This window comes from Leptodactylus fuscus, chromosome 4 (assembly GCF_031893055.1).
Source record: "Leptodactylus fuscus isolate aLepFus1 chromosome 4, aLepFus1.hap2, whole genome shotgun sequence".
NCBI lineage: Eukaryota > Metazoa > Chordata > Amphibia > Anura > Leptodactylidae > Leptodactylus > Leptodactylus fuscus.
This window is the reverse complement of record NC_134268.1, coordinates 142,976,396-142,991,042: the sequence shown is the minus strand read 5'-3', so window position 1 is coordinate 142,991,042 and position 14,647 is coordinate 142,976,396. Positions and strand designations below refer to the sequence as shown.

The 14,647-nt window shown below is 45.1% G+C and overlaps 1 protein-coding gene across 4 annotated transcripts in view; it reads left to right on the top strand.

Annotated features, from left to right (window-relative positions):
- Positions 1–14,647, top strand: part of PDE1C (phosphodiesterase 1C) — a 662,111-nt gene that overhangs the window by 282,714 nt on the left and 364,750 nt on the right. The gene's annotated exons all lie outside the window — the stretch shown is intronic.

The following is a 14,647-nucleotide window of genomic DNA, read 5'->3' as shown; positions in this document are numbered from 1 at the left end:
GCGGCCAAATTATTAAAGGGCACTAGCCACTTAATAACGTGGGTGCTTTTCTTTGCGCCAAAATTGAATGGTATGTGAGTCAGTAACTGGTTTATAACTCACAGCAACTATTTTGCATGAGTTATATAATTAGCAGGTGCGTAACTTGAGGGGCAGTAGAGGGTGCAGTCGCACCTGGGCCAAGAAGCATAAGGGGGGCCCATAAGGACTGGCATCAGAATTGAGATTACATCTTCCATCTGGCCCATAAACCAAGGAGACCCACAGATTACCCTAACCACACTAAGGTTGAGCAAACTCCTTAGCACCCATAACGATCAAGAGTTCTCTGTAGGGATGAGGTAGGAGGACCCGGATAAAAGATTGCACCAGGACCCACAAGACTTTAGTTACACCACTGATAATAAATATTTTGGGATGAGTAATCCACGCCCCAGCCTTCCTCTGTTTCAGACCCACTCCTCCCACATTCATAAAAATTTATGAGCATGGCACAGAAGAAACAATACAGTGCATGTTTGGGGCAAGAAATCAAAGATTTCTACATACAAGATTTCAAGATACACCAAAAATGCTCCACATTTACACTCAACTATACCAGAAAACCGGTGTAAATGGGTTTGTAAATGAAGATAATATCTGATGTGCATGAGACACTAGCTACTTATAGAATGGTATTAGATGTTATACTGGCATGGTGCAGTTCTTGCTATGGTTTTGCTGCAATTGTGGCTGTTTTTTGTTTTTTTTAATTTTTTTGGTTCTTTTATAAAGGTCAGCGCTAAAAATATCAAGCAAATGTGCAATAAAAGTATAATAAATATGACATGTTGTGGTTTTAAATGGGTTATTCCAAAACAATAATTTATCCCCTATCATAAGCAGTGGACTCAGAAAGCACACTCAAATTCACTTCTGTGGTAGTACTGGGGACATCTGAGCACTGTAATGTGGCTATTACAGGTGCTGCCATAAAACTGAGCAGGAAAGATTATTTGCATCTGCAACATTTACAACGCGGATTAAACACCCCTGTTCTGGGGTCTGTGGGGTTCTCAGCTGTTGGATCCCTACAATTGGTAATTTATTCCCTGCCCCATTGCAGCATTTTAATGGATACTTAAATATTTTGCACTGTTTGCATGCTTATATGCTATAATGCACAACTGTACATATAGTTATGTGCTTCCATGTATGAATCCTTTGATAGGGTTGTTCCCCTGGGGATGGAAATATACTTCCCCCTTTGGAAAAGCCATAGTCCAGCCCAATCAATGGTAGGCTGGGGTAAGTGGAGGAGACTTTAGGTCGCCTCACAGTAATCTATTCTAGCCATTAGAGAGAGTGGATGAGTGTGGAGTTCCAGCTAGTAACATCTATTACTCCTCCTTATGGCTGCTGCAGCCTTGAGACAGGGAAGAGCCATTGCTTACAGCCAACAGAGAAAAGATTGAGAGGAGTGCCACAGAGAGGAATAGTTGATGTCAGTGGCGTAACTACCGCCGTAGCAGCAGAGGCAGCTGCTACAGGGCACGGGACATTAGGGGCCCGGCGACAGCCGCTACCGCTGTATTTTGTTTTTTCTTAATAGGCCGTTACTGGCTTGAGATCGGTAAGTGACACCGCGGGCCCCACAAACACTATCATTATACTTGGGGGTCTTTTCAGACCCCCAAGTATATTGATCGGAGGCCCGGGAGAGGTAAGAAACATAAAAAAACACTTACCTCTCCACGATCTAGGCAGGCTTCAGGTCTAGTCATCTGACGGCTCATGACCCCGGCCTGCGTCCTGTGTAATGTGACGTCTGACGTCATTGAAGATGGACTACAGCGGAGGTCGACAGCGAAGGACTGCAGCAGAGCCGGGAGATAGGTGATTAACAGTGTTTTTTTTATGGTTTTCTCCCCCTGGGTCTCCGATTATTATACTCTGGAGTCTGAAAAGACCCCAGAGTATAATAATTGTTTATGGGTGGTCCACAGTGGGGCAGGGGCCACTATGGGGGATAACACTGTGTGTAGGGGCCACTGAGGAACATAATAGTGTGTGAAGGGGCCACTAAGGGACATAACACTGCATGCAGGGGTCACTATGGGACATAATACTGTGTGCAGGGGCCACTATGGGGTATAATACTGTGTGCAGGGGCCACTATGGGGCACAATAGAGCGCGTAGGAATGCGTAGGATGGGGTCAGTCGAGGTCTTCGGTGTCAGTCAGAGGAGGCCATGTCAAAAGCTCACCATGGGGCCCCGCCATTCCTAGTTACGTCACTGGTTGATGTTATCCAAAAGCTTCATTTATATAGTGAACCCTGCATCCTCACAAGTCCACAAGGTAACCTTAGGATTTGTTTAGTCAGTCCCCATATAGTTCAGGAACATAGATTTATAGAGGTTTAAGATATCAGCCACTGGACTTAGACATCTATATGCTTGGTATTACTGAGAATCTGTTACCTGGCCCATATCCACTTCTTACAGTTGTGGAACTTCTATTGTACAACTGCATCCAATGCTGTTGCATTACTTTAGTTAGGCTCAAACCGATGTTAAATTACAACTGCTGCCTCCTAAGTGATTCCTGCAACTACCATCTTGGGCCCTTCCAACCATGGTCACTTGGTTCAGTGGAGCTGAAGACTGCCACCAACTGGACATGGCTCAAGGGAATGACCAACACCATGAGATCCTCGGCAGGCCCCCTCATCTCTGCCCTAACTCAGGAGCTGAGCTGGAGAAGTAGGTTGTGTGTTTACTGGCATCTACTACTACAAGCCCCATCCAGCAGTTCCCTCCATGGAGTTGTGGCACTATGAATTGGAGATAAATAATTTTTGTGGTATAACCCTTTATGTGAAAATTTGGTGGAATCCAGTTTAGTGAAAAACAGACAAAAGTATGGAAAGTGTAAAGTATGTGCATTACCTCATAGACTTGAATGGGTCAGTGTTTTATTAGTGAAAAAAAATGACAGAACACTCAGGGGAAAGTTATTAAGACTGACATTCTGTGGATTGGAGATAAATCATATTTTTGGCATAACCTTTGATGTGAAAAGGTGCCTGGATGGCAGAAGTCCTCAGCCTCTATTGACTACTGGGATCCATCAACAGCCTCAGCAGCTGCTGGCAAGAAGGCTGGGACATCGCCAGTACCTCTCCAGAAACCGATGAGACTGCTGACGAACTCAGTCGTCACTTGAGGCTGAAGACTTTCAGTATCTGGGCAGCAGTGCAAAACCAAATGGACACTGACGGTAGACAGTGGAGGGCCAGGAACACATCAGTATGCATTTTTTTTTTTTTTTTAATTTTACACCCTTGGTCCATTTCTTGGACAGCCCATTTAAGAGTTAAAACAATTTACAGAAAGCTTACACGTAAAGGGGTGGGCCACTTTCAGAGACAAATATTGTTTGTATACTAAAAAGTTGTACAATTTTTCAATATACTTTCTGCATTAATTCCTCTTGGTTTAATAGGTTTCTGCTTGTTGTCATTCATTTTGTTTGCTTCTCTTGGATAAAAATCAGTCCATGGTCATGTGATGTACAAGCTGTGGTCATGTGATGGTGGTACAGTAATCAGGCAGCTGTCTGTTAGCGAACTGTGCACCTCTAGGTGTGAATCACATGACCATGGACTGATTTTTATTCAACAGATTAGCAGAATGAATGACAGCAAGAAGGCATCTAGAAAACCATGAGGAATTAACACAGAAAGTATATTAGAAAATTATATAACTTTTTATTATGCAAACAATGACATTTGTCTCTGAACATTGGTCTTGTATAGGACCTTTCATGTCTTCCTGCACATGTTTCATATACCGCTAGAAAGCCGTTATGTAGGGCTGGAGATATCGTGCCATAACTTTTGTCAACGATCCCTGCCCACTGTCAGAAAGGCGTTCCTGACAGTCTAGGGGGCAGTGTCATAAGATAAGGAACCGCCCCTCTGATAATACAGGAGTATGGACGGGACGTTTCTCACAGTACTACTAGACTATCAGGAACGCCCTTCTGACAGCGGGCAGAGATCAGTGCCAAAACTATCGGAGCACTGTCAGCTTTGTAGTGGTATATAAAACCACATGTGCAGGAGGACACGAAAGGTCCTCTTTAAACTGGACAACCCCTTTAAGTTACAATAGCCAGGTATAATCATGTATAGCAGCCAGAATTGGAAATTAGTGATACAGGAAGTAACACCATGTATATGTAGACTGCAGGGAAGATATATATATATTTTTTTTTGTTCTGATCTTTATTTTGATGTGTTATCTAGAGTTTCCATGCCTTTGCCCTTAGCTGCACCCTTGTAAATTAACAACATCCTTTTAGAGATCACTCCCTTTTTTGCAAAGACCCACTGTCTCAGGCTGACATCTCTGCAGTAGCTAAGCCATGTGAAGAAATGTTATGGTACTGAGCTAGATACTCATTAATCACCCGTTCATCAATCGCCAATTAATTTAGTAATGAAATATCAGGCTGTAAACAATTATTCATGACTTAGTGTTACCAGTCAGTCACTCTTCCCCCCAGTACTATGAAACCTTACAGTGTCCTTGGAGTGTATTATATGCTGCCCATGGCCAGAAGTGTCTGCACGCATACAAGCTGAGCCAAGCTACAAGTGCATTATATCTCATTGTGTTATGACTTTTTCCTGTTATCTGCTGAATGTGTACCGTATCTCTCTAAAATGTTATTATCACATCCACTGAAAATTGTGATGACTGAAAATATTTTTTGTCTTTGTTACTGTTTATAAAACAATGAATTCCTCATCTGCTCTGTTTTGCTTTTAAGTTATTCTTTAACTATGGAGTATGAAGAAAATGTCAACTAATCTCTTACTAATTTATGTTGTTTTTTTGAGTATTCTATAGACCAGCATGAGGCCTAGGATAGAGAATAGTTTCCAGTTTTCATGTTATCTCTGTTACACAATGACCTGTGGCAGTTCATTTGACTATGAATTATGCAGGCTTTACAGGAAAGCCCCATGCTTCCAGTGGCATTTGTCTTTTATACTTGTACATGTAATATGTGTACTGGAATTTTTCCAGGGAGATAGAAATATTTGAAATTACTATATATACCAGCACATTATAGCTACATTGCTAAAGCACTGTATCAGATTATAAAGGAAAGAGTTATATCTGTAGCAGGAATATACTTGGTTGAGGAATTATGAGCAGGAGATCATTATAGATACTATATAGAAAAATTTAAGCTAACACATTGTGCTTCCAGAAGATTGCCTAGAAGGAACAATTATATCTTGGAAAGTGATGTTATGTCTCTAGGATATGCCATTACGTTATGATCTTGGAGTTATGACCTCTGAGACCCCCACCAATCCAGAAAATAAACAGGCTGCCATTTAGGTGTTGTAATGTTACTTTCCACACAATGGCACCACAACCCCTTTGTTGTTTAGGAGACTGCAGCACTTCCCCATTTCAATGAATGACCAGAGCTGCAGTTCTCTAAACAGGCATGTGCCAGGGGTTACACTTGGAAAACATACAAGGGTATGCAGCACTAAAGCGCTCAGAACTTTTTTGTGATCAGCTATTGACTGTGTGTAATCATACCTCCCAACCGTCCCGATTTCCGCGGGACAGTCACGATTTGGGTGACATGTCCCGCGGTCCCGGTTGGAGGGAGGTATGTCCCGATTTCAACTCAGATCGGCGTCCAGAGGACGCCGATCTGAGTTGAACACATACGCGGCTGAAACAAGGAGCTGACACAGATCAGCTCCTCGCTTCGCCACTGCCCGCCTCTCTCCCTGACACATGCGGCTGAAGCTGCTCGCGTGCTCGCTTCGCCGCTGCGTCTCTCTCTCGCTGACACATGCGGCTGAAGCGAGGAGCTGACCTGTGTCAGCTCCTCGCTTCGTTGCTGCCGCCGGCTCCTGGCTTGTAGACGCGATGTACGAGACGGGAGCCGGCGGCAGCGTTGAAGCGAGGAGCTGACACAGGTCAGCTCCTTGCTTCAGCCGCATGTGTCAGCGAGAGAGAGACGCAGCGGCGAAGCGAGCACGCGAGCAGCTTCAGCCGCATGTGTCAGTGAGAGAGGCGGGCAGAGAGCGGCGAGGGAGCGGAGGAGAAGGTAAGTTTAATGTGGAGGTGGAACGTGAATCTGGGGGCAGATGAAGGAGAGGACGGCATGACACTGGGGGCAGAGATGTGGGGACATGACTCTAGGGGCAGAGATGGAGGGACATGAATCTGGGGGCAGAGATGGAGTGGACATGAATCTGGGGGCAGAGATGGAGAGGACATGAATCTGGGGGCAGAGATGGAGGGACATGAATCTGGGGGCAGAGATGGAGTGGACATGAATCTGGGGGCAGAGATGGAGGGGACATGAATCTGGGGGCAGAGATGGAGGGGACATGAATCTGGGGGCAGAGATGGAGGGGACATGAATCTGGGGGCAGAGATGGGGGACATGAATCTGGGGGCAGAGATGTAGGGACATGAATCTGGGGGCAGAGATGGAGAGGACATGAATCTGGGGGCAGAGATGGAGGGACATGAATCTGGGGGCAGAGATGGAAGAGGGACATGAAACTGGGGGCAGATGAAGGGTGTATATGAAACTGGGGGAGAGAGAGGGGAGACATATAATTTACGGGTGACTGTAGGAGGATTATACTGTGTGCGGGCACATGAAAAATTAACGAGTGGGCGGAGTCAACACAAAAGTGGGCGGGGCTAAATTTGCCGCGGCGCGCTACGTGCGCCGCACATTTTATCCCTCTTTCAGTTCTTCAAAAGTTGGGAGGTATGGTGTAATAGCTAACGGTTTCCAGGTGGAGAGGCCGAAAATGCGCACAGGTGGTCACCTTTGAAAACCTATTCAAATTAATGGGTTTTAAAGTCAACCGCTCGCAAGCCGTCTGCTGTCCAGTTTCTCCGGAGTTTACAGCGGACACCCCCGGGGTGGACAGCAGTCTGAACGCTACCTAATAGGGCACATAAACTTCTTTGCAAACAGAGTGCAGAGTCACTAACAAACAGCAGGTCACAGATTGGTGGACCTCAAGTATTACATTACCAGCCATTATGTTGTAAGAATGGCATGTAATACTAATAGGGTTGAGCCGATCTTGAGATTTCAAGATCGATTTTAAAATCCGATTTCCGATCATTTTCCAGCCGATCTCAATCCCGATCTCGATTGTGAAATTTGCTCGATCGCCGATCGGAATCCGATCTTTTCCGATCCCGATCCTCAAACCTAGTCAATGCTTTTCTATGGGAAAAGTCACTTTTGGGGTTGAGCCGATCTTGAGATAACCTCCGATCTCGATCCCGCTGGAAAAGATGGGGTCGGAATTCCGATCGCGATCGTGAAATTTACTCGATCGCCGATCGGAATCCAATCTTTTCCGATCCCGATCGCTCAACCCTAAATACTACATTTTTCATGCAAGGCTCTTTACGTGTAGTCGGATGATAGCTTCCAGTGGCAGAATCACATATTTACTAAAGGTGTGAGAAGTGACTTTCATCTTGAAGTTGTGAGACAAACTATTTTACCAAACCAGGAACAAATTCTCACAGTAGGTTAAGATGATGCCAAGAAGCCAGTACGCCTCGCTTCACTGCTCATGTACTGGACGTGCCTTGTGAGGATGTACCCAGCCGGGGCATCAATCAAGGCAATAGGAAGACTTGCCATTGTGACTTCTCTGGAGAGCGGCTCACCCCTGTCACTCTCTGGCACAGGAACACATTGTTCAATGTATGAACAAAGTCTAAATGTGTGCAAGAAGTTGTAAATACCTTCTTTACTTTTTTTTGTCCTTTCTCACAAAAGTTGAACCCAGCTCTCATCTGCCTACGTATGGCATGTAAAAGCTGCAATAAACTTGTAGGAATTATTTTTTTTTTAAGACGTCATGTTCCTAGAACTCTATACGTGTGATTCTGAAATTTGTCAATTTTTTTTTCTTTTCTTCTTCTCCATACTAATTGTAAATAACAATAAAATCAGAATTTTGTAAAAGTAACCACAAAAAATAAGCCAAAGAGCCATGATTTGGAGAAGGCTACTATACGTACATCATGAGCTTTTTGCTATTGATTTGTAAAGGGCTACAGAATATGTTGGCACTATATAAATAAAATAATATATACCATTATAATGCTGTATGTTGTCTAGAACTTACAGATCTTCCAACATCACAGCAATATTTTTGGTTACATACTGCCTTTTTGTAGCACTCTAATGGGAACTGTACTTGAGATGTTCTACTCCAGAGTGGTAAGAATTTGTCGTATAAGGCTACTTGCACCCAGCCTCAAAGTGTGCATGAAGTCTAATGGCTTATTGAAAAAATAACAGGATCCATATGAGTTCTCTTGTAGTGCAGATTGCATGTAGAAATACTATACAATGCAAATACTAGAACATGAAGGTATGCATAATGTCTACATAAAAACACATACAATTCCCTATCATATTCATCCCCCTAGGAGCGATGAAAGAAAATATTGTGCACCATATTGCACACAGTCGTGTGTGTGAGGTCTAAATCTTTGCAGTCTGTTCTCTTTCCTAGGACTCCTTATCCACCGTGAGGGCTGAGTGATTTATGGAATCTATTAATGCTAATAATTTTCCAGTTGTAATTAACCCTCACAGCAGATATGGATTTCTTGGTGAGTTCTATACACACTGCTGTCATGATGCTAGATTATTTGCCAGCTCCATTAATACATCAGGGCACAAAATTTTAATGATATATGTGGTAAATTTACAGCTGCGAGTTAGATCTGCCTGCTCAAAAGTTTTATTGGGCAATTTGATGATAAACTGTATAAAATTAAAACTGTATTCTCTTCTTATCTCATAGGATGTGCCATAATTCACTGAAAGATGGGGGTGCCACTTCTGTAACCCACACCTATTTCCCCAGTACCCCCAAATTGCTTGGTGTCATGGCTAGGTTTGAGTCAATCTTGAAATTTCAGGATCGTTTTTAAATCCGATTTTCGATCATTTTCCAGCCGATACCGATCGTGAAATTTGCTCGATCACCAAGCGGGATCCGATATTTCCCGATCGCTCAACCCTATTTATGATATATACATGAATGGGGTTGAGCCAATCTTGAGATGACCTTGATCCCACTGGAAAAGAATTTTGATCGCGATCATGAAATTTACTCGATCACCGAATCTGATCTTTTCCAATCCCAATCGCTCAACCCTAGTCATGGCTACTGTAAAAAGAGACGTAGCTCCTCATACGCGACTCTCTTCATTCACTTCAATGAAAGTTCTAAAGACACCTAAAAAGTGAATGGAAAGTGCTGTGGATGTGTGACCACCCATTTAATCACAATAGTTGCAGCACCAAGCAGGATATAGGTGAGTCTTGTTCTGGACATAAGTGGTGACCTCAGAGGTGAGACCTGTATCTATCACATATTTATAGCATATCCTGCAGTTATGGCATACATGGCCAAGATAAAACCCCCTTTGAAGGTCTATCAAAAGTTAGCTGCCACTTTAAGGTTGGAGAACTTTAATGGGGACCCCAAAGATGAGACCATCACAGGGCATCCTACTATTAATATATATAATCAGAAGATGCCCATTTCATGAGACTTTCTGCCTGAAGGCTTTTCACATGGCCAAAAGCAGTCAGATCAGTTTAGCTGCATTCTGGCCAGTAAATCCTGACAGCTGTCTAACAGCAAACATGGCCATTTATAATAGCCCTTAGACTCATTGGTACTCAACCTTGATACTGATAGGTATAGAGATTTTGGAAAGTAAAAACTTTTTAGCTTTATATAACTTTTTTTTATTTTTATTGAAATAGTTTTCAATATTGTGCTAAAGAAAGTGATAAAATTGGTAATCCTTGATCCTCTTAATTCAGAGGGACTAGCGAGTGACTGCCATTTTCACCAAGTACCTCATGATATTGGTACTGCAGTCTGATAGGTTTTAAAGGATTCTATCATTAGAATCCCTTTTTGATCTGATACCATGTCAGAATAGCCTTAAGAAAGGCTACCTTTATAATTCTGTTCCGCGCCGCAGTTCCGTTGCTATTTTGTTTTTTCCCAGTATGCAAATGAGTTTCCAGACAGCACAGCGGGCGTACCCTGTGCTGCCTGAAGACTCTCCAGGGATGACTCCATCCTCTTCCATTAACAGTACACTTGTGTACTCATAGCCGAATAGACATGTGTAGTCGGCTCTGCCCAAAGCCTGATGGCACAGCCGACCGAGCATGTGTGGGATCTCCATCCCAAACGCAGGCTCACCCTGGTGATGATGACACGGAGGACACAGTGGAGAGGCGCGACTGAAGAAGGTGTAGGAGTTGCTGGAGAATCTTCAGGCAGCACAGGGGGCATCTGGAGACTCAATTGCATACCGGGAAAAACTGGAATATCAACGAAATGATGGCGCAGAGCAGAGTTATAAAGGTTGGGGACGAATAGCCTTTCTTAAAGGGATTCTACCATTATAAATCTTTTTTCTGTGGCTAACACGTCGAAATAGCCTTTAGAAAGGCTATTCGTCTCTTAGCTTTAGATGGGATCTTCACCGCACCGTTCCTTAGTAATACCGGTTTTCACCGGTATGTAAATTAGTTCTCTGGCAGCGATGGGGGCGGGCCCCAGCACTGAAAATGCAATGAGGGCGCCGCCTCTATCTTCTGCTGGATACTCCCCTTCTTTCTTCGGTGGCTTCACCTCTGTTGGCTCTGACACTAGTAGAGCCGAATGCGCATGCGCGCAATTGCGGCCTCGGAACTATGGCCGTGCATGCGCATTCAGCTCTACATCGCATTTTCAGCGCTGGGGCCCGCCCCCATCGCTGCCAGAGAACTAATTTACATACCGGTAAAAACCGGTATTACTAAGGAACGGTGCGGCGTAGATCCCATCTAAAGGTAAGAGACGAATAGCCTTTCTAAAGGCTATTCCGACGTGTTAGCCACAGAAAAAAGATTTTTAATGGTAGAATCCCTTTAAGGTTATTCCAATTACCTCTAGAGGGGATTCTAATGATAGAATCCCTTTAAGGCTGAAGGAGCTCCAGAGGATTATTGATCATGATAGATTACAATTTAATATTGTGTTAGATGATTTCATATACAGATTTAGCAAAATTTAATTTGACGTTGATCTTAAGAATAGGTGATCCATCTCCGATTCGTGGAGTCCTACATCTGGGACACCACCAATCATCTGTTCTCAGCAGCCACTGCTGCCTGATCTGACTGAGAGATAGGAAGGAGAGTTTTGGTCTCTGTGGCCAACATCTGATTGGTGGAATTGATGGGTATTGGACCCCTCCAATCTTATGCTGATGAACTATGTAAGGAGTTTTTGTCAGGACAGGTGACAATGTGTAATAACTGTGCTTCCCCACCGCTGGCACTCCCAATGAACGTGACAATAAAGCCCCTTTGGCCTCTTTTCCTCCTTATTTTATGGCCATAGTAAGGAAGAGCTGTAATGTAGCAATGGTTGAGCACAGCATCAGGTATTGCAATTCAGTTTCATTGACAGGAAGGAGGCTGTATATTACATACAATCTCTGGAGACGTGTGACACTGTTTCTGGAAGAAGCTTTTCTATACCTAGACAACCACTTTATAAAAATGTAGGCTCCCCCCTAAACAACAAAAAAATGCAATATTCTTGTTGCATGCATGTCACGGAGCAAAGGTATACGTCTTCCTCCGGATGGTCTTTTGAATCAACACGGACGCAAGAGGTCGGGAGACAACAGCAATTTATTGTAATCCACAAAGTTAGTAGCCGGCGGCGGTCACATCAACCGTAATAACAATAAGTCCACAGAAGTCACAATCCAATGATAGCTTTGGTTCCTTGGTCCTGTAACTAAATCCTGGCTCTCTGCAGAGCTGTGCACAGGCCGGCTAACCCATACTAACTGCAAGCTACCACTATATACTAAGACTGTTACACCTATATCTGTGGGTGGGAAGGGCTGAGTCACAGATCCTTCCCCCCTCACCTATACCAAGGAGAGCAGACTCCCTGTCTACTATGGACAATGCACCATCCAACATCTTCTTGGAGACACTGATCAGATTATCTCCACCCATTGTCCTCACTAGTTAGAGGTATTTGCATACAATGTGCTAACACACTAGACCCTAATCAGCCAACTACACATTATGTATATAACAGGTTAGAGAATACATTCCACATGAAATATATATTACACATTGCCTATAGTATAGACTCTAACCATCCCGTGACAACCCCTCCCCCTCTCAAAACATGTGCATGACACAATTGGCCTACACAGGTAAATTGGGGAATGCACATCAGTCTCTATAGCTCATATGTCCTCCTGCCGGGATAACCCATCTGCGTTCTGGTGTTGGTTCCCTCGGCGGTACTGAATGGTAAAGTAGGGTTGAAGGGCTGGCATCTGGCAGAAAATCCAGTCGATCCATGTTGGCGTCTCTCTGAGCTTGGCTTCGGGTCACTGCTCCCACAAAGTGGCACTGTAGATTTCCAACATCGTTGCCTAACAGAACATCGGCCGGCAGCCCGCTCATCACACCAATTGTGCATCGTTTTGGTCCATAACCATAGTCGAGTTCCACGGTAGCTTTAGGAATACGTTTCCGAGTACCTCCTGCCAACTCGATAGAAAAGCCAGGGCCCTCCTCTAGGGCCTCGGGTCGAACCACTCGGGGGTCCGCTACCGTTAGGAAAGCTCCCGAGTCCCGGAATCCAACAACTGTTCGGCCATCCAGTAGGACCTCCTGCAAGTGCTTCCGCTGAAGGTTTGCGGGATGTGTGGCGGAAGGCTGAATCCCATAGACCCCTGGAGGTGGAACAGATGGGTCATTCATGGAGTCATCTGGAAATGGGGCCAAAATTTCTGTCCTAGGGGTGGTTCCCAGGTAGTGAATAGGCCGGGATGCCACGGTGGCCCATGCCCCCATGTTAACAGGGCAACTAGCTTGCAAATGTCCAGGCCGCCCGCACCCAAAACATCTGCGCTCTAGCATTCTTCCAGTAGGTCGTTGTCTAGGGACAGGGTTGTTCATAGCTGGAGGCCGATGGGCTGGGGCAGGGGTAGAGGGGGAATTGTAATCCTGAGGCCGGGCACGAAAGGTGGGTGGCTGGCTGAAGGGTGTCTGGCGGACTGTGGTAGTTTTCCGCTCCTCTGCAAACAACCTCTTCCACTGCGGCTTGATGGTCAGGCCCTCATCTGCAAGGGAAGCAGCTTGCTCAACTGTGGCTGGGTTCCGTTCCAGCACCCACTCACGGATCTCAGCGGGGCACTGGGAAAAGAACTGTTCCTTAAGTATGACTTGGAGGACCTTATCGACTGTGACAGCCTCCTCTCCTTCTAGCCAGCGCTTGCATGCTTGCTTCAACTTGTGGGCGAACATGTGGAAGGAGCTTCCCCCATTGTAAGACAAAGAGCGGAACTGAACTCGGTAGGTCTCTGGAGAGACTGCATAATACTTCTGCACCGCTCTTTTAATGGCCTCATAGTCCCGCTGATCACTAGGGTCCATGGCTCTGAGAGCTTCCGCAGCCCCATCTCGTAGGTGCCCCACCAGATACCGGACCCAATCCTTCTCTGGGACTTCCATCAGGCGGCACTGGTGTTCGAAGTCCTGAAAATATCCATCAACATCCCCAGCCGCTTCATCAAAGGTCTTGAAGTGTTTATGGGACACATATGGTGGTTCTCTCACTGTTGGGCTGGGGGTCGACGTTTGATTATAATTCCTCGTAGTTATCTCAGCCATTCGCATTTCATGCGCCATTCTTTCCTTTTCATGCGCCATTCTCTGTTCCTCCTTCTCCGTTTCCTGAGCCCTCTGTAATGCTCTACTCCTTTGCTCTGCAGTTGCTTCTAGCCCCAGCACTGCCAATTCCTCCTCATACAAAACAACCCATCTGCTCTTTTGGGTCTGTACCTGCCGCTCCCATATCTCTACTGTCTCCTGGGGGCAGCCCTCCTCATGGTCGCTTTGCAGGGTCATCTCCTCCAGTGCCTCGATCAGTTGCTCTTTCGTTCTTCCCTGGTAACTCAGGTTTAGTTCCCGGGCCCTTAATTTTAGATTTGCCATAGTCCAGTTCCTGTATTCTGAGGTTGTGGCTCCATTAATCACTGAGCTGTTGTGGTCCATCTCGCTGTCCGCTGTTGATCCCACCGCTGCCAACCAGTTGTCACGGAGCAAAGGTATACGTCTTCCTCCGGATGGTCTTTTGAATCAACACGGACGCAAGAGGTCGGGAGACAACAGCAATTTATTGTAATCCACAAAGTTAGTAGCCGGCGGCGGTCACATCAACCGTAATAACAATAAGTCCACAGAAGTCACAATCCAATGATAGCTTTGGTTCCTTGGTCCTGTAACTAAATCCTGGCTCTCTGCAGAGCTGTGCACAGGCCGGCTAACCCATACTAACTGCAAGCTACCACTATATACTAAGACTGTTACACCTATATCTGTGGGTGGGAAGGGCTGAGTCACAGATCCTTCCCCCCTCACCTATACCAAGGAGAGCAGACTCCCTGTCTACTATGGACAATGCACCATCCAACATCTTCTTGGAGACACTGATCAGATTATCTCCACCCATTGT